The sequence below is a fragment of the Archocentrus centrarchus genome, chromosome 19, assembly GCF_007364275.1.
Source record: "Archocentrus centrarchus isolate MPI-CPG fArcCen1 chromosome 19, fArcCen1, whole genome shotgun sequence".
Taxonomy (NCBI): domain Eukaryota; kingdom Metazoa; phylum Chordata; class Actinopteri; order Cichliformes; family Cichlidae; genus Archocentrus; species Archocentrus centrarchus.
In genome coordinates this window covers 8,151,063-8,173,037 of record NC_044364.1, presented here as the reverse complement: position 1 = coordinate 8,173,037, position 21,975 = coordinate 8,151,063, and positions in this window count along the sequence as shown.

Here is a 21,975-nt window from a genome sequence, read left to right as displayed (position 1 = left end):
TCACAAACCTGGTTGCAGTCTTCAAAACAACCATTTCAAAGGCAACAAGCCTGCAAATTTATCACACATGGTCACAATAATTTTGCCTGTGCCACAGTCTCCAACCTCTGTTTTCCATAGTGTGACCGTAACATTAATTAAAGTTCTTTTGTGGCCACATACCAAACCACATACAACCCTGAAGACCTTGAAGACTTTATCAAGGTCTCAAGACTTTTCATATCTGGACATTTAAGTTTTACACATTGGCATCATATCCAGATGGTCGACAGTCATCCAAAACAACACTACAGCGTCATGCGCAGTTCATGTCATACTATTACTGTACATAGCAGCATAGAATTCAAATTCAACTCCTCTGTTCTAGCTATCATGGAAGAATAAACAACCATCCTCTGAACAGAAACATTTTAAACAATAATAAAACGCCCTTTTATCATGTTGACTCAAATTGGCACTCAATTAATAAAACTTTGAGAACCAGATCTTTTCATTGGGTATTTGTCAGATGCTGAAATTACTTTATATATAACACCTTTATTTTGTTCACGCAACTTTCCACTACTGTATGCCTTATTGTTGCAGGTTAAAGGGAGAAGGGAAAGCAGAAACCAGATATACACATACTGCACCATGCCATTAAAGCGCCTGGCATACGCTAAAGAAGTACAGAACCAGCAGAATGGAAATCTGCATGCTTTCATAGTATAGCGCTACATTCCTTATCTTACCTTTGCACTAATATTATGTCCTTTCATCTGTGCACGTTTTCCTTTGTTCAAACAGCTGAAAAGGAAGCAATGTGGAGGAATAAACCAAACATTTTTGCAGTGCGTTGGTAATTAGGATGTCTGAGGTATCTGCACTGTATATGTGTGTGTGTGTGTGTGTGTGTGTGTGTGTGTGTGTGGGTGTGTGTGGGTGTGTGTGTATTCTTGCACGATTATTTGTGCTTTTATGTCATCCCAGTAAGTCTTGGTGGAACTGTACATGTATCTCAAAAGCTGGGCTGGCCTGTGGATCAGTTCCACGGCCTACAGAGATGATGGGTCTCCAACAGCCTCTGCACGTGTGTGAGCATTTGAGAGGGGTGATGAGAGATGCTTTCAGTTTGTGGTCTCCACAGCAGGGTCATTTTATCAAAAGAAAGCTTATTTTAAGGAAATGAGAAAAAAAAATGAAAATGGAAAAACAGCCAAATCAAACATGCAGAGCTACCTGCGGTGGCAACCCCATGCGAATAAGGGTGGAGCTGAAAGTAGCTTTAGTCTGATTTATGTGGATATAATTATGTATTTACTTAGGTAAATCAACACACAAGAGGGGGGAAAAGGAAGAAGCTGATAGAATGTGATATTAGCTTTTCTCTTTATAAAGCCAGCATCCGGCCACAGCAGCATTGATTTGAAACAGTGATCCTTCTTTGTAGTTGAGCCCAAACAGACAGCAGGAAAGACTCTGCTGAGCTAATAGCCTTCACTCACCAACCTACCTGTGACCACGAAATGTGTAATAAGAATACAGAGATGAAGTGTGTGTGTGTGTGTGTGTGTGCGCACTTTCATTTAAGTCTCTATTGTGATAGTGTAGAAAAGTGTGTGTATGTTAGAGAAATGTCTCCGTAGGAGTATAGTGGACTGCCAGTCTAGTGTGTGTGTGTGTGTGTGCGCGTGCGTGCACGTGTGTGTATTTGTGTATTTGTGATAGAGTATGCATGAGTGCACTTGTGCAAATTTGTGTGTTTGCGTGTGTGTTTGCATACGAGGAGTTTAAGCATTGCGATACCTCCCGGGCACCGCTCGTTCACCTATCCTCTAATCTCTGCCGACTCCCAAGTGAGATAACAGAGCTTACTCACATTTGAATATTCTGACTTCTTGCCTTGAATATCAATTATAGCCAAGGCAGCCTTTCCTCTGCTTTCCTGCTGTGCTTCTCCTGTCACTCCAGCAGCCTGATTGTGTCGTGAAAAAAGAGGGCGAATTTCATGTGGACAAAGTGATGGCCGTTTGATTTTGTACCAGAAGATTTATAAAAGGTTTTGATGAGCAGAAGTCGTCTGTTCTGCCAAATCACTGATTGTCTACAGTCTACGAGCAAAGATGAGATGCAAAGTTGCTGTTAGATAACACATACCTTTCCTTTTGGATCTTTTCAATCTCTGTGCAATTTCAGGGGGTTTGACTTGATTCAATTTGCCTCTAATCGCTCCCTCATGCACATTATAATGCATGACTCTGCATACGAAGTGTAGAATTGGGGCGATTTCCAGTTACTTTTGAGTGACGAGAAGCCTCAGAGAGGGAGGGTTGCATAAATTTGCATACATAACTCAAATGTAACTGGAAGCATAGTGAAATAAAGTCATTCATCCTCTCTGTCAAGTCTTTTTATCAACTTAGACTTTTCTGGCCTTGCAACAATATAAAATTATTGTGTTATTTATCATATTTATGATTCTGCAGATAAAGCTGCAGTGAAGCCAGTTTGGTTTTTTAAATATTTATTTTTTGCCTCTCACTCATTCACACACACATGCTAAATTCAGAAATGCTGAGAAGAAACACTGTTATTCTTCGCTGCTAGATTCATGCAATCAATTCAAACACAGTGGGAATTAGTGAAGCCCTGGAGCATCACAGTTCATAAGTCATCAAAATGACTCCAATAAAATGTTTTGGACTCAATTCTCTACTCCAAAGAAAAACAAAGAGGAAAGAGAGCAGGGAGAGACTGAAAGGCAGATGATGGGGAGAAGAGTGTGTGTGAGAAACTAGTGATGCAAGGAGGAAACAGTGCAAGAGGGAAGAAGCAGGGTGCAATAGTAAGAAGAAGAGGCAGCCATGGTAAAGAGGAAGTGGGATTGCTGCAGCAGAGCTCAGGGTGCTACCCAGCCTGCAGGTAAAGGGACCATTGACTCATTGTGTCACTATCTGAGCTTCCTTCTCAAAGAAGCACTGTTGCATCCATCTGACTCAAAATAATCTGCTGAGTAACTTTGTTTGGGATGAGGTTACAGCAAACTGTAAATTCTCCCACGCAGTCGAGAATCATCCTGCCTAAACAAGGCAGCGATCGAGGAACAATAAAGCTTGAGCTCATATCTCCCCGTCTCAAACAAAACAACTCATCATGTTTTACCCTGACTTTCACCTCTTCCTGTTATTTTTACTGTCTTCTGCCCAGTCCTTCCCTTTCTTCCCTTCTTTCTCTCTCTTACTTCCCCAACTCTCCCTTTATTTCATCCATCTATCTTTCCCCTTCCTCCCCACCTATCCACAGTTGTTGCCTTGGTAACAATACAAAGAGATTTTCTTCACAGCTCTGTCACCGTGGCAACGCTTGGCTTTCCTCCAGGCCGTTGTTGGAAGTGCGCCGCTTTCCGGTCCACTCCAGGAGGCTTGTGCTGACCGCAGTCAGAAAGAGGCCATCCATCGGCTGGAAATCGCTTAAGTGTTGGACCAACATGGAACGTTTGTGGCTGTGAAACTGCAGTATTTTGCACTGAAAGCACTCAAAGCCCGTTTCTAACAGTGACTGGACTGTAATGATTAAAGTGTCTTGACTGAAAAGACTTTTGTCATCTTTGAAAATGTCTCAGATTTAGTCTCTCAAGCTAAACTGGTGGAAGACTGTGCACAAAACCAAAAAAATCAAAACCATACTTGCTTTGAATATGGCCAATCCCCCGCTTCAAGGTGGTCTTTATGAAACTCTGGACTGATTCCAGCACTGCTAAATTTTAATTTTTAATTTTTTTATTTACTGAAATGCTTCTTGAAAATCTTGTTTTGACCAGTTGCCAACTGACCATGTTCACATCTGTGATTTAACTATGGACCTCAAACCTGTGAGAAGAAATCAAACATCAACTTCTTTGCCGAGCTGATCTAACTTTAATATCATTTCATGTCATGTAATAAAAACTGGATCTCCAGCTAAGAGCCCTTATTTTCTACATTCATGGGTTGTATTCTGTGAATTCCTCCATCAGGCTCAGAAGTAACAAACTGAGGCATCTGAGGGAAAACATTCGGTGCAAGCGACCTAAACTGTGGTGCGAGCCTTCATGCGCAGCAAAAATTTAATCTTTGCTCACCACACTCTTCTCCAAAGTTTTCGCTTCAATAAGTTGGCCCTCTGAAATGAAATTTAATCTTCACAGCTTTTAAGAGATTGCAGCTTCCAGGGAGAGAGTTTGGTCCATATTGACATGATAGCATGACGTACTGTAGTCGCTGCAGATCCATGATGTGACTTTCACATTCCACCACATCCCAAAAGTACTTTGGTCGATTGAGATCTGCTGACTGAGGCCATCTCAGTGAACTCACTGTCATGTGCAAGAAACCAGTTTGAGGATCATTTGAATTTTGTGACATGGTGCATTTTCCTGCTGGAAGCAGCCATGAGAAGATGGTACACTGTTGTCATAAAGATATGACAACAGTGTACCATCTTCTCATGGCTGCTTCCAGCAGGAAAATGCACCATGAGAAGATGGTACACTGTTGTCATATCAAGATGGTACACTGTTGTCATAAAGATATGGACATGGTCAGCAACAATATTCAGGTAGTCTGCGGGACACCATTACAACACTGATACAGGGTGGGATGGATCTATGCTTTCATGTTTATGTCAAATTCTGACTGTAGCATGTCATAGCAGAAATTGAGATTCATCAGACAAGGCAATGTTTTTTCAGTCGCCTGTTCTCCAACTGGTTAGCCTGTGGGAACTGTAGCCTCAGTTTCCTGTTCTTAGTTAACAGAAGTAGCACTAATGCATTAATGAACAGTTGAATACACCTAATGACGGTGAGGCTATATTAAATGGCAAGTGATAGAAGTGTGAAAAAAAACAGGCAGTTGTAAAGATCTGAGCAACCCAGTGACCTGGCCATCACTGGCTTGTACCATCTTAGAAATGGTAATGCTTGCAGCATTGGTGAGTACCTACCAAAAGTGGTCCAAGAATAGATGAACTATTGACCAGTGGCAGGGTTTGGGGAAATGTGTGAGAACAAGTCTGACCCATCTCAGTTAAAGAACTTACAGTAAAGGAGTTGATGCTAAAGTGTCAGTGCCAGGGAAGTTCACAGGTCTTACAGAGCTTACGCCTTGGTGTAATGAAGCTGTTTTAGCAGCACATGTACAGTAACATGCCTGACTGAGACATGCAGCCAATAAATAAGCAAAAAAAAAAAAATCTGGCACAAACTAAAGGACCTTTTCACTAAAACAAAAGACATTTCTTGACATATTTTTGGAGACACCATTTGTGATAATATTTTGCATTAATAGTGAGGCCCAAACTATTTGGTCAGATAAGTGACTCTGAAAGACTTTTGGATAAATATCCACCATGGTGGTATTGAGGACGGACAAGTGGCTCCATGTCACCTACCTCCTCATGGGCCCATAATTGCTTGCTAAACTCCTGCTGGTGGAACACAGATATTGGTGAAATGCTAATGCTGCACAGCTGGTGCTGAAACTGAGCGCCGCTCGCGAGGCGCAGCAGCCAGTTGGCAACTGAGAGGCTTATTACAACACTAACAGGAGACTTGACATTTAGGATGCATTGTGCCAATGAGTAAAATGCACTTTAGAGATGTCATGCTAATGGGATTGTGGTTTTGGCAGCCTGGCAGAAACTGGGACTTTATACATTTACTAGGGCAAAATCTGGCATCTATGCCATGGCAGCTGATCACATTTATGAGTGTCAGTGTACAATTGTTTCCAGTCTTTTGTCTGAGTGTCAATGATTTTTTTTTCCAAAGCATTACTTTGTCTCTGCTTCATATCAGGACCATTGAAAGGATGTCTCTTGGTATCATCTTGACAGATTAGCTCTTATCCTTGCTGTTATTGTGACAGCCTGGGTACAATGATGGAAAACGCTAAGATTTTACACAGCCCAGTTCACTTATCACAAGTACTACTCACATATAGAATGTGTTTTGTTCTGAAGTTAGAAAAAAGCATCCTCTTTACATAAACTAATGCCATTTAAAAAAAATTATATATCCACATATAAACACTTGATGTACAAGGGCTTAAATGTCGGGATTTTACAGCCTACACTACTTAAAAATTTGACAATTTTTCTAGAATTTGGCTTTAGTCTAATGCATGCAGTCTTTATGCCAGGTTATGGTGAAGTGGGTCTTTCACTCCCAGCTCATAATTTTTCAATGTGCAAGTTACATTTGTGAAGGGGCGTATTTTACTCAAGCCATGAACTTTTTCCATTACCCAACCAAGCATCAAGACAAATCACACAGAACATTTTGACAGAGCTTTTTTAACAATGATGAAAAAATATAATGGCCATACAGTGGTTCCCTGCTGAATGTATAAGTTTGCTCACTTACAAAGAGATGAACAGTCTCTAATTTTTAAGAGTAGTTTCATTTTAATGCAGAAAGACAGAATATCAACCAAAAATCCAGAAAAAAACCCACATTACATAAAAGTCATAAATTGATTTGCATGCCACTGGGAGAAGTAAACATTTGATCCCCAAGCAAAACATGACTTAGTACTTGGTGGAGAAACCCTTGTTGGCAAGCACAACAGTAAGACGTTTCTTGTAGTTGGACACCAGGTTTGGACACATCTCAGGAGGGATTTTGGCCCACACCTCTTTACAGAAACTCTCTAAATCTTTTAGGTTTCTTGGCTGCAGCTTGGCAAGTCAAAGCTTCAGCCATTTCCATATAATCGCACCAGCAGTTGTTACCTTCTCACCAAGCTTCTTGCTGATGGTCTTGCAGCCCATTCCAGCCTCGTGAAGGTCCACAGCCTTGTCCCCGATGTCCTTTAACAGCTGTTTGGTCTTGCCAATGGTGGTGGAGAAGTTGGAATGGAAGAAACTGGTACTGTGGACAGGAGTGCTTTATACAAATGACTGAGATCAGGAGTATCTATAATTTGTTGTCTGATGTGACTGATTGTAATCTGTGTGCCACATGGACATACAGTCAATCTGTGGGAGCCAGAATTATGGCAGGGTTGTAGGTGATCAAATACTTGTTTCACTCAATGACATGCAAATCAGTTCATTACTTTTATGTAAAGTGTTTTTTTTCTGGATTTTTGGTTGATAGTTTGTCTCTCTCCATTAAAATTAAATTACCATAAAAATTAGATACTGTTCATTTATTTGTGAGTGAGCAAATCTACTAATTCAGCAGGGGATCAAATAATTATTTCCCCACTGTATATATTTCAGATAATACTTTTGACATAGAGCAGTGATGTGGAGCTGCTTAATATTCACAAACAACACCATTAATAAAAATGCTGGCAGTATCGGTCAAGTAAGGTAACATAACATAACATAACATTAAACATACATAGCAGAATCTTCCAGGGTCATAGGTTTAGCTGCTCCCTTGTGCAGAAGGAGCTTCTACTGCTGGATTTTGTCTTAGTGAAGTGAGTGATTGCAGGAATGTAAAGTTGCACAAGTGGAGACTTTTGGTGACTTCTGATCACTTCACAGTTGAAGTGTTCACCCAGCTATAAACGCTGGCTGAAATAATGCTGACAATTTCAGTGTTCAGTATGGCAGCAGACTGCAGGGTTTATCTTTTCTCTCCTTCTCCTCTGAAATGTATGCTTTTTTCCTGTGTATTAGTTATTGTGATTAAGTTGTTTTTGAAAATGTAAGAGGATTAAATATGTGCCTTTATCATTAAAATAAAATCAGCTGGTAAAATTAGGTCACAACACAATTTTTAACAACCCTCTTTATCAAGATAACAAACGAGATCTCTATCCTATATCTGAGAAAAAGCGAAAAACACAAAGGTCCAAACAGCTGCAGTCAGTTTATAATCCTGCTGCTTATGTCACAGCCAGCCCTCCAGCCTCCTAGTTTGACCTTAATAGGTGTGTAAAAAGGGACCATAGTTCAGTCAGTCAAGGCAACATGTACGTAATGTAACAGGCAGTCTGCATTTGACAAAGTGGCATTATTTAACACCTCCTATATATATATATATATATATATATATATATATATATATATATATATATATATATATATATATATATATATATATATATATATATATATATATATGGCTTCCATTAATGCTATAGAGCAGTGTTTTAAACTGTTATTTGATTGGTCAGTGATGAGACTGTTGTGGAAAATTTCCATGTCATGTCCTTACAGTAGAACCTACCCTAGAAGATGAAACAAAGCTTTCTTCTTCTGCCTGCTAGTTTTGTTGTTGTTGTTTTTTGTTTTGTTTTTTTTAACCAGGTATGTTCAGTTCAGTTCAGATTTATTTATGTAATGCCAAAATTCAACAACAATTGCCTCGGTGTTCCTTATGCTGTAAGGTAAAGAACCTACAGTATGCTGGAGGAAACCCAACAATGGTGGGAAGGAAAAAACTCCTTTTAAACAGGAAGAAACCTCCGGAAGTACCAGGCTCAGGGAGGGGCAGCCATCTGTCTCGACCAGTTGTGGGGTGAAGGGAGGGAGAAGTGAAGAGAAAACCAAAAAAAGAGCACAGGGAGACGGGACAAAATATTATATTGCATAAATAATAGTCTCTGTGTGGTTTAAATAAAAACAATGTAATGAATTCACACAGTCACAGCTGTGTTTATCAGACAGATGGCCTCTACCTGTGATCTTCAACTATTATTCAGCATATGTATGTATTCAATGTTTAATTGCTTCCTCTCTTATGTCTTCCAGCACTAAATCAAATAGAAATGTTTTGTTTTAGATGACATTTAAATTCTATCATTTTGTATAACATGTTATTGTTCTGTCTGAGTTTCTGTATAGACAGACACAGACCCTTACATTTTAAATGTAAGAATTGTTTTTAATATCCATCCATCCTCTTCTGCTTGTCCTTTTCAGGGTCGCAGGGGGGCTGGAGCCTATCCCAGCTGATGTAGGGCGAGAGGCAGGGTCGACAACCTGTCGCAGGGCCAACAACCATTCCAGACAACCAATGCAGGGTCAACAACCAGACAGACAACCATTCAGACCTATGGGCAATTTAGAGTGATCAATTAACCTAACCCCACTCACTGTGGGAGGAAACCAGAGTACCCAGAGGAAACCCACATAGACATGGAGAGAACATGCAAATTCCACACAGTGAGAGGTCCCGGCCAAGGTGGAACCCAGGCCTCGTAGATGGCATTCTAGCTGTGAGGCAGCAGTGCTAACCACCACGCCACCATGCTGCCTTGCATTGGTTGTAGTGTTGCATTTGTCTGCATTGTTTTTAATACTTGGGTAAATATCCTTTGCAGACCTCACTGCATGAGGTCCAGAACCCATGAACATCACAAAATGCTCTGCCAGGCCTTTGTTGCAGCCACCTTATGTTGCTGCTTGTTTGTGGGTCTTTCTGCATTGTGGTTTGTAACTAAAAAATGTGCTCTATTGGGTTGAGATCAGGTGTGACTGACTTGGCCATTGAAGAATGTCCAATTTCTTTGCTTGGAGAAACTCTTGGGTTGCTTTTGCAGCATGCTTTGGGTCATTATTCATTTACATTGTGAAGTGCTGTCTGATCAGTTTTGCAGGATTTGACTAAACCTGAGCAGAGAGTATAGCCCTGTGACTAACACTTGTCCAAACCAAAACACTGCCTCCACCATGTTTGACACATAATCTGGTTTGCTTCAGAGCTGTTTCTATTTTACTCCATATTTTTTTCTCTTCCCACCATTCTGGTATACAATAAGTTCATCTTGGATTCATCTGTTCAGAGATTTTTTTTTTCCAGAACTGTGCAGCCTCTTTTAGATGTTTCCTGGCAAAGTCTTCCTGTTCTTGAGTGTAACCAGTGGTTTGTGCCATGTTGTGAACCCTTTGGATTTCCATTCATGAAGGTGCCAAATGTTGTGGAGGGGCTTTTTCTTAACCAAATAAGAACTCTATGATTTTCTGTGATTGTCTACTTTAGTGTGTCTTCAGTGGTATTCCATGCATTTTAGACTTGGTGTGGTGGTCAGTACATTATTTTTTTAAGAAGGCGCAAAATTACTGATTTGGCCACTCTGATTTATCAGCCTAATAATGGCCTTCTTCACTTGCATTAGCATCTCTTTGGACCTCATTTGGTAGCTCTTCCAGTGAACAGTGAAAATATAGCTAAAAATAGACTACCATTAAATCATAAACCTTAAACTCAAAAATAAGCTAAATACCCAGAATATCAGTGTAGTAATATGTAACATCACATATTGCACCAGGTATCAGCTAAGACTTGTCATGTGTGAGTGGTGTGGCGAGCAGGGTGGACCCAAAAGCAGAACTCCAAAACAGGACTGAATGTAGATGATGGTTTATTAACATAAATAATCCAAAATACACAGAAACCTAGGCAAACTTAACAAAACTGAAGTTGACTGAAAGACAGCAAAACTGGAACAAAACCCACACTTCCATGAGGGAGGATGCAACAGAGAACAGAACAAATACAGGGGCTTAAATACACACAATAATGGGAGAAAGGAAACAGCTGTGGAACACAGGGCACAGGTGAACAGAATCTAACTAATTAAACAAGGGAAGCAAAATTAACACGACACATAGGGAGCCCCAGACTGTCAAACTAAAACAGGAAGTAACCAAACAAGAACACAAGACAAGACAGAAGACTGGACAAAGGAGACTGATCACAAAGGGAGTCTAAACATATCATAACATGGGGGAAGACACAGACGTCAGAAACACAAAAACACTGGGAAGACAAGAACAGGAAACAAAGCAAGCTAAACTTAAAACTATAGCAAACTAAGAATCTACACAAAAAGGAAATTAATAAACATAATCAAAGATATAACAAAACGTAACCAAAAGAACACAAGACACCGGGCCATTGGCCCAGGATCATGACAAGATTTCCTCTTAAGCTTCACAACCTTTTCTGCCATGAAGACATACATGTAGTAGACTTTCTCAGTGAGAGATGTGGCTGACACAGAGAGCATAAGGTAGTTGCATCACCATGCAATCCAGGAGTGTAAGTTGAGAAATGCTGCTGCCACAGTTCAGGGACTGCTGGCCATGAAAGCAATGACACAGTGGAAACACTCAGCTGGAGGCAGCAGTGTCACCAAACCTCCTTCCTCTGCAATAAATGAAGGCTGATTTGGTTTTAAGACACACTGTTCAAAGGCAAAATGAGTCAAGTCACTACCACAGCTCTTCAATCAAGGATACCTGTTGTCTGTCATCATACTCTACTGTGAAAGGTCAGACAGAGACAACATTTCATTTAAATGCTAATGAATGATGATGGAATCCATGTGATTTTGTTTACTGTTTACTTATGTCATTTGATAAGTGATGAAACAGTGTGACAGCTTGTTGAATAGACTCTCTTCTCTTGTCTTGTCTTCTCTTCTCTTCTCTTCTTGAAGGTGGACAGTATTGTGCTCTCTTGTCTCTCCACTTTTAGCACTCTTAAATGTTGGATATTGACTTTAACTAAGCTTTGGGAACACAATTAACTATTGCAGCAAAATAATAAAACAAGAAATGATTCATAGATGTAATAATTATTCATGAGATGACCAAACCATCATATGAGCGTGAAGGAGCATAGCATTTAAAAACAAATATCCAAACAGCTTTGCATTGCAATTTTGTGCAGCTACTTTTCTGGGAATCAACTTTTAATCAATCAGTTCTAGAGATAATCTTAATTGATCCACAGATCAGATAATCTTATTTTAATGAATGATAACTTTGGAGATAAACAGTCCCAAGATAGGCAGATTGTGCATCTGCTGAGAGGACACCCTGATAATTCAAATCAACTTCTTCAGCGTGCAACATAAAAATATTTGCTGGGCTCACGCCTCTGGTCTTATCTCCTCTTTATCCAGCAACTGACCTTTAAAATGTTAGTTGATTATTGAAGAGATGGTTGCCCATGTGACTGCTGTATTAGGAATGCTATTTGGTGGTAAAAGCACAGAGAAATTGAAAGTATGTGGATTTATCCGTATGAGTGCAAGTTAAAGAGGTTTTTTTTTTACTGACATTTAGAGCAGCGCACCAAATTATCTTGGAAAAGGGGTTGCATGACAAAACCTTTACTCTCATATGTATACTGCTACTTACAGTGCCTGTGTGTGCTTGTGTCTGTATGCTTTTGTGTGAAAACGCCACTGTTACTGTGTGTGTGTGTGTGTGTGTGTGTGTATCTGGCATAGCACGCAGGGACATCTGGAAATAAAGAGCCATCTGACAGTTCTGTGCTAAAATGCACAGAAGGAAAGGAAAGAGTGTCATGGTCTGCCCCTGTCCTCCAGACGCAGTACCTGTCTTCTCTCTGACTCTTCCTCTTGTTGCTCTGTTTCACTCTTCCCTGTTGGTGTGAGTCTGGGCATGTATGGAACAAAAGCACTCTCTTGCAGTCTTGGGTGTGGCTTCTAGTAATCCTGGGCCGTCGCACCTGCTGCCCATCTGCAGTCACGGTAGCTTTAAGGCTGGGTCTCTACCTTTAGTTGCCAGATTGTTATCCTCCAGTAGTGGAAACCCATTGGATGCCAGCTACCAACTTTACCTGTACTATAATGCTGCCTGACCCACTTCCATTGTTCCTCAGTAAGAGCGCTGGAGTTCAGTTCTCAGTGTAAGAAGAGGAGAAGTGTCGATTCAGTTTCCAAGAGACAAACCTGAATTAAATTCCAGTCTTGAAAAAGCAAGGAGACATTGGTTTCTGCTGAAGACCTGTAAAGAGACTGCTCTAAGTCACGCAGTCTCATGCATATATATATATATATATATATATATATATATATATATATATATATATATATATATATATATATATGATGTGTGTGAGTTTTTGTGACTGGGAGTCTATCAGTGCCTGTTTACTCTTTGCATGTGTGGTCCTGTAGTAATTAGGTAACAGTCTGGCCTTCAGCAATCCATTTCCTGTCAGTGAGGACAAAGCGAGACCTGCTGATGAACCATCTGGTGTCCAGGTGGATTACTAGCTCTCTCTCTCCCTCCGTCTCTTTCCTGTTAGCTCTATCCTCCTAAGGACATCTGTCTATTCCAGTCACTTCTACCTCTGGGAATCTACTTGACCTCCGGAGGCAGCTTGTTCTTGTCTCCTTTGGCGATCTCATCGGTAGGAATGATTAAAGTGTGGCTGTTGTTGCCATCTATTTTGTTTTTGGACGGCACCATTCCACTTTGGACCCACAAGCTGAGTACTTTACTTACTAAAAACAGATAATGTGCTAGCTCAAAAGTCAATTTGCTAAGGGGTGGGGGACTAGGGGTTATGTGGTTCTGTCCAGTCCTGATTTTTAGAAATCTGTGTGACAGCGTTATTGATGTGCTTTTAATTATGCAAATCCTGTCATAGGAGTTTAGGGAAAACAGCAATATCATTAAAAATTACATTTGTGTGTTCCCTTGTATATCAAAATGCTATATAATGAAAAAAGAAGTAAAATGACAATTACTGCTCGCTTTGAAATTACTGGCATATCTCTGTCCTCAGTCACACAGGTCTAGAGACCAGCTGGTGATCCCTGGCAACCACCATTAGGTAGGGTTGCAGACTGTTGCTAGGTGAAATCGGTCTCAAAGCAAATGCTGCACCAAAAAAAGCCTCCTTATGATAGTTTTGGTTGCTAGCAGATTGCAGTAGTAGCCTATAGTTTGCATGGAAAATGCTGAGTTGTCTACAACAAATTACCAACTTTTCTTGAACTTGAGAAAGTGCAATGAAAACCACAAACAGAACATCTGCCTTCAAAATAAAAGTGCCTCACAGCTGCAACCAACATGTTTCAAAAGGTGCAGCTTTTACTTTGAAGGCAAACTGTCTCACTACCACTCGGCAAGTGTTTGCATACAAGTCGGCGGCTTTCGTGCAAGCTGTGGGCAATCTGTTAGCAAAAAAACAATTGCATGGAGACTTTTGGGGTTTTACAACCAGTTTCACCTTGCAATTGCCAACAACCTCCAACAACCACTTACCAAGCCGTCACAGAGTACACATTTTCCCCTAGTGACATGTTGTTGTTAGTGGGTCACCAACTGGTCTTTAAGGCCTGCATGACTGAGGCCTCGTTGATATGTGACTTACTTATGTTCATTGTTACTAATTGTTACTAACAGAGGTTGGAATTAACTGTTTCAAGGCTCTTCAAAAGTTCCAATAGCTTCTGGCTCTTCAAATGTTCTGATTAACTCTGTAGTGATCAGATCAATGTATAGAGAGATGTTGCCATATTTGATCAGGGTCTGTATTTTTTTTTTAAAGGGCAGTGAACATAGAACAGTTAATCTGGACAGCTGAAATGTATCTGTCTTATTTGTGTCTGCATTTGGGTCCACCTCTTTGCTTTGGCCGCTGGTCATGACACAACAACTAAAAACAGTGAATAAAAATGTCTCATTACCAATAAAATGATAAAAACATAATTTGGTAAAAAGGAAAAAAAAATCTAGAAATACAAATATTTAATACCAAAGTAATAATAAAAATAATTAATCTATTTTATAACTCACCTGTGTAAACTTTATTGAGGAAGTGGTTGCTTTAACTGACAGATGGATGTCAATCACAGGCAATTATAGCCAGCTGCGCTTTGCTTGGTTCATTTGCTAATATGAACCATCGAACTGGACCACTTATGTTAGTACACATTAACCGTTATGTTTGTCTGTGCAATGCACTTACAGAGTCTTTGGATGCAGTTAAAGTTAATGTTAGTTTATAACTGAGCAGACCACCTTCTTGTATAAATATGGTCACTTCTGGCTCCAAAGAACCGTGGAACTACACACCTTTCAAGCTTATCATACCTATTTCTGTTTTCCAAAGCACAATTAATAGAAACTCTGTAGTGATGAAATAGTCTTCAAGGGGTCGTGTGTGTGTGGGTGTGGGTGTGTGTGTGTGTGTGTGTGTGTGTGTGTGTGTGTGTGTGTGTGTGGGTGTGTGTGTGTGGGTGTTATTATTTCGTTCATTGCTTCACCCATAAAAAAAAAAAGAGTTCCTGCAGTGAAAACACAGAAAAAAGGGAATCGTCCCTCCATCAGTTACTACAACTATAAAAAAAAGTTCCATCCATCCATCCATCCATCCATCCATCCATCCATCCATCCATCCATCCATCCATCCATCCATCCACTTCCGCTTATCCAGGGCCGGGTTACAGGGGCAGCAGCCTAAGCAGAGAAGCCCAGACCTCCCTCTCCCCAACCACCTCCACCAGCTCATCCGGGGGGACCCCAAGGCGTTCCCAGGCCAGCCAAGAGATATAATCTCTCCAGTGTGTCCTGGGACTGCCCCGGGGCCTCCTCCTGGTAGGACATGCCTGGAACACCTCAACCAAGAGGCGCCCAGGAGGCATTCTAGTCAGATGCCCAAACCATCTCAACTGGCTCCTTTCAATGTGGAGGAGCAGCGACTCTACTTTTCCTGATGTTCACCCATTGCTAATTCATCAAGTGAACTGCTGAGGTAGTTTACTTTTGTTGGAACACATTGTGGCTCTGAGCTGAAGAGGGATGTACCGAGACAGTCCAGAGGCCTACACAATATGCTTGCCATACTATGTGACAGGGATATAATGTACATTTAGATATTCACAAATGCCTTAAACATGATTTTCTAATTTAAGAAATTGCCTTTATGAAGGCCTTTATGGATTATGCAAATTATGTAATTAAACTGCTTGGACTAATAGTGGTCTATATTCAGCCTGAAAGTTTTTGGCAATATGAGAACAGTGACATAGCATGTCATATGGCACGATGCATGAAGAAAATTGAAACACAAAGGTAGACGTGCAATGGAGAATAATACTCTCTCTCACATTAAAACCACACTTCAGTCAAGCGTCTTGCTGTTGTAAATGAGAGAGAGTCTGACAAAGAAGGGTATAAAAAAGAGAACTTATGGATTCTAGTTCTCCACGTTATACCTCTTCTAAAGAGCACAGAGAAGAGCCCAGCTTAGCGTAGAGCATTTTATCCCCTGAGAGCCCAGAGCCCACTTTGCCTCTCTCCATGGCTTTGAATACTATACGATCTTAACAGAGAGAGAGAGAGAGAGCAAGAGTCTCCATGGGAGACTGGCTGGTCAGTTCAGATGACTCATTGAACTTGTGTGTAGAGGATAGTCCCATAATACAGCACCTTCTGCATACAATAATGAGTATTGTATGTACTGTAGCTAGTGAAAAAAAAAAATGACAGGCCAGGTTCTGACTTTAGTTATGCTGCTCAAGTTCAGCTTCACATTCACTCTGACATGCATAACACCTCTGCGTGCATTTGTGTGTGTGTGTTTTCTTACACACACACACACACACACACACACACACACACACACACACACACACACACACACACACACACACACACACACACACACACAAAAGCCACAGGAAAAAAAGCTGAAAAATCTACCTGCGTTGTTTCAGGCTGCGGATACTCCTTCTGATCATGTGGCTCTGTGCTGAGGGGAAAAGGTGAGAGGGATTTTTGTGACATCTGAAGTTATGATTCATAACTGCCACAAAATGTGATTTGGGGAAAGTGTGCCAGAGGGCATATGTCAGCTGTTTCAGCGATATACGGTATGAGTGTGTGTTTGTATTGCGTTAATTTATGCGCAATTCAATTAGACATTCCTTCATTGTCTGCCCCCCCCCTCCCCATTTGCAAAGCTGTCTCTCGTGGATTCTGTAATCCCTCATTTCTTTCATAATATTTTCTCTCATAATATTTATGTTTTCAATTTTTTTCCTCTTGTTTTTTTTTTAGTATTCACAATTTGCCAAGAAGCCCCTCATCTGTGATACAGAGCACACAAATGTAGTCTTAGATGCTTATTGTCTTTCTCGCTGTTGTTCTTTTCTTTCGTTAGGGCTGTTTACAAAAAGCTGGGATGCTGCATAAAATGCTGTATAAAATAGTATACAACATGTCCAGTGTGAAAACTGCACGAAAGTTTATTTTGAATGAGATGCCAGCAACATGTTTCACAAAGGTTGAGACAGGGTTGTGTTTTTTCACTCGGTTGCATCATGTCTTCTTGTAACAACACTCGGTAAGTGTTTGGAAACAGAGGGGACCAATTGCTGCAATTCTTAAAGTGACATGTTTTTCTATTCTCGCTTGATACAGGACTTCAGCTCCCCAGCAGTTCAACTACAGAGGCTTCCTTTGTGAAATTTCAAGTTTCCAAATGGGCCAAATACTTTCACTGGGTGACAGGTCTGGACTGCAGGCAGACCAATTTAGCAACACAGCTTCTTTAGTACAAAGTCATGCTGCCATAATATTTTCAGAATAAAGTTTGGGATTGTCTTCAAATAAGTATAAATTTTGCTGAAAACGGTAGTCTGAATAGGAGCATATGGTGCTTGAAACCTATATAAGTGCTGTTTAGCACTGATGGTGCCTTCACAGATGTGCAAGTTAACCATGCCATGTCCACCAATGCCTAATAACAAGCTGGATGGACCCTTTAGCCTGAAGATCTGAATTTCAAACTTTGATCGATCACATCAAAGGAACAGTAATCTTAAATGAAATGGAAAAAAAAAAATTACACAATTGTTGAACCTTGTTACAGTTTTAGTTTGCATTTTGGAGGACCATAGTTTTCAGCTTGCTTTTTTTAAAATTATGTCAATTAAAAAAAAAATTATGTCATATACAGCACTGCGCAAAAGTCTTGAGCCACCCCGATGATCCCACATGCTTCAATAATGTTGAGGTCCAGGTTCTGGGGGGGCCAATCCATGACTGATAGTGTTCCATTGTGTGTGCATTGGCAGTGTGTTTGGGATCATTGTCACTCTGAAAAATTAAAGCAGTAGCCAATCAGAAGCTTTCCAGATGGTATTGCTTGATGGATCAAGATTTGACAGCACTTTTCTGCATTGATAATGCCATCTATTTTTACAAGATCCCCAACACCGCTGACTAAAATGCAGCCCTATGACAGAGCCTCATCGTGTTTTACAGATGACTGCCAACACTCGCTGTTGTACCTCTCTCCTGACCTCCTCCACATATTTTGGAATGATTTGAACCAGAAATGTCAAATTTAGATTCATCACGCCATAAGACTTGTTGACACTGATTTTCTGTCCAGTTCTTGTGCAATGTGGCATACCTCCACCTTTTCTCCCTGTTTGCCTTCCTTAAAAATGGTTTCTTGACAGCCTCCCTTCCACTGAGACCATTTCTGATGAGGCTTCAGTGAACTGCAGATGGATCGACTGAAGGATCAGATGGATCTCTTCAGGTCCTGTGTCAGGTCTTTGCTGGATTTTTGTCCTATAGGACATGACTTTCAGATGCTGTCCAGCTGCTGTAGATAGTTTTCAGGCCTGATGCTTCTCTTTTTGTACTCAACTTGCCCAGTTTCCTCAAATTTTTAAAAATTGCATCATACACATCATGCCGAGTTTTTGGCTTATAGCTCTTTGTGAATCACCTTGTTGGTGCAAAAATACTGTTTTACAAAAAACTGTGATGTTTTTTTGTAGATTCAGCTAAAGAAATGGGAACAAATTATGTGTTTTTGCAATGGGCTGCTAGTAACAAAGTGCCTTAAGAAATCATTTAAAATTAAATTGTTTCTTTGCTAAGTTTTGTGTCATGTGTAGACACAACACTGGTTCCTCCATTGAGATAGGTGCTTTTTTATGCTTGAATGATTCATAGGTCAGTGTTAATGTAAACAGCTTAACAAACAAAAATAATTCCTCTGAAAATGGTCAAGTAGGAGTGAACTGAAAATGAGTGAAAAAGCAGCCAATGTCCAGAAAAACTCTGAAAGATCTTCTGAAAACTTGGAGAAAACAGTTTTTTGCATGAATAAATGCCCATGTACAGAAATGTAATTCTGTACTGAGAAATGGTTTCCGTTAATTGTTGAACTACAGTTTACTTTTATCTACATTTAACACAATTTTTTTTTTCTGGAAACAACCAAACTCACCATCACGAGCCTTTACACCCTCGTATTGGTCGGGATATTTTCATTCATTTCTGTCACAGTTTTCTTAGATGGCTTTTAATTTGAAATGTGGGATAAAAGATAAATTGTCAGAATGGTGGGGGAAACTGAATGAAAAATGGAAAAGGAAAAAGGAAAAAAAAAATCAGCCTCAAAAGAAGCAAGAATGATTTTGACTATGAGGGAGCATTTCCAATTCCAAACTGACACCATTACTATGTTATGAAATGAAGCTCTCTTGGATCTCAAAGTTCAAACAAACAGCGTAAAAGACGACAAAGTGAGTCCCAGCATAACTGTCAGACATATCCCTCCAGGCTGTACATCACTTTCTCTTCACAGATTAGAGTGTGACTCCTCCTGGTCTGAAGCATTGGATGGGATTGGCTCATTTTCACAGATGTTGATTTTTGCCGCCTTGGGCCATAAGAATAACAGATATGATTTCTAAAAAGCTGAGTGCTGTTTTCACTGCATAATTGATTGCACCGTGCAACAGAAACTTTAGCAGGAACGTTTCCAAAAGGAAAACAATCATATAGACGTTAGAAGATTAACACATTTCTTTCTGTTGATAAAGGCAATATCATTGTTACTCAAGTCTTTTTAAATACATTTTCTGACAGGCCAGCAAATATTAATTGTTTTGACAAATTTCAGTCATGTTTGGATGAAATATCATCTTGTGATGCAAATGACAAGGGGGTCATATAGCACTGTGCAAAAGTCTCCCACCATTTCAGCCCTCATTTCTTGATATTTTGCTATGAAACTAGGAAATAGTTGTAGCAATTTATTGAAACATGCAGTCAATTCATGGCAGGTGTGCCTATTACACCCTCTGGCACTTAGAACAGCAATGGACTATCTCCATTTTTGCCTTTCCTCAGCGAGGCTCTCAGTGGATGCCCACATAACTACTTTGTCTCCTCTTCAGCTATCTCCTCAGTGTCTGCTTTGGTCTTCCTCTTCTTCATTTGCCCTCAGGGGTCCATCAAACTGCCACCTTTCTAATGGCATCATTACTCATTCTGACAGCATGGCCAATCCATCTTCATCTCTTCCTGGTTATCATAGTCTCCATGTTGTGGGTGTTACACTGATGGAGAACGTCATTGTTGGTGATTTTCTTTGACCAGAAGAATTGCTGGATCTTTCTCCGCCATGTTGTGGTCATACACAACTCTAAGGAATACAGAACGGTTCACACTCTTGTAGAGTTTCAGTTTGGTGCTGACATTTTACTGGAACTATTTCCAGATCCCTATCACTCCCCGGGCTTTACACAGCCTGTACTTGATGTTGTTCTGTGCTATCTTGGTGGATAATGCAGCCCGAGTAAGTAAACTGTTGTGTTGTTGGAAGATCAGTATCATAAACTTTATCTGGGGTGGGTTTCTCTATATTGAGACTCATTGTTTCAATCTTCTTTTGGCTGATTTTCAGGCCACTTTGCCCTCCACAGGGACAGACTCCAGCAGTCTCCTCCTTCTATCTCCTTGTGGGTGTGAGATAGAAAGGCTGCATCATCTGCAAAATCCAGATCTTCCCAGGTAGGGAAGATGGCCCATCGCATGCCTCTTGGTGAGTCCTCAATTGTTCTCTTTATTATTCAATCAATGATCAGTTTGAACAGTGTCACAGACATTACACAGCCTTGTGTCACTCCTGAGTTGACCTTAAAGCTGACATCCCTGCTCGAAGCAGTGCAAGAAAAGCTATTGTAGAAACCCCTGATGATCGGAGCTGTCTTTTGAAGGATTCTGTGTGATTCTGTGAACTCTGTCAAATGCTTTTTAAAGTCCACAAAGTCAACATACAACTGCTCTTGTCATTCAGTTAATATTACAGAGGATGAAGATCTGGTCTATACAGTCTCTGTTCTTCCTATAACTTAATTATTCTTTCATTAGTGCTGGGTTCACAGCATCTGAGATTGGACTCATTTCTGTATTGGCTCACCCAGAACCTTACATAAAATTAAATGATTATTTGGTCGGTTCAAATGCTGACATTAAAACAGCACCACTTCTCCTTTCCTGCCTCAGTCCTGCAGTACATGCTATGATCCCCAGAGAGCTCTGATCTTAACATCATGTAGTCACACAAGGTCTCCTTGTTCTTTTGTTGTTGCTTTTTTTTTTTGCCTTTCTTTCTTTTTTCTCTGCTGGATAGCTTACACCATCCCACATGCTTCTTAATGAAAATCAATTAAAGATAAAAGGCACAGGTCAAGATTTGTCTTAATTATGCTGATGACTCTAATATGACCAGTGCTTCCTCCAAATAAATGTGGCTGAGACCAAAGAAACATTGACTGATTTTTGGAGGAAACCCATTCCCTCTGTCCCCGAGTCTGATGAAAGGTGAGCCAGTGACTGTACTGCAGCAGTATTAATATTTGTGCATTGTTCTCAATAAGAAATTCAATTTTGATGCAATTACAGATGCTATACAGGCAAGTAAACAGTTGTTCTCTTTAAGGAAGTTGCAAAGTGTCAATGCAGACGTGACACAGATGAAAATATTCTTCTTTTATTGAGTTGCTGCTTTCATTTTTCTATGATTTGATGGTTGTGAGTCCTGTTAAAAACAGGCACAAAAATTGCTAAGACATGTAATAACCTTCAGCATCTGTATGAAGTAAGGGTCTTTTCAAGGGCACAAACCATGATTTCAGACCCTCAGCATCCTCCAAATGTTCAGTTCTGGATTCTTTTTCCCAAAATTATTACTAGCAGATTCAGACCGTTATTTGTTTCCTCTGATTTTGTTCTCTTAAACTAATTTTGAACTCCATCCTTTGTGGTTTAAGGGGACAATCTAGTACATTGTGGTCCAGTGTTGGATTTTGTACATTGCTAGTTGGACCACTAGCTGCAAAGCAAATTCCCCCTTAGGGACATTAAAATTTTACTCTCCTCTACCATTACTGGCATTATTGATAACCACAATCTTAA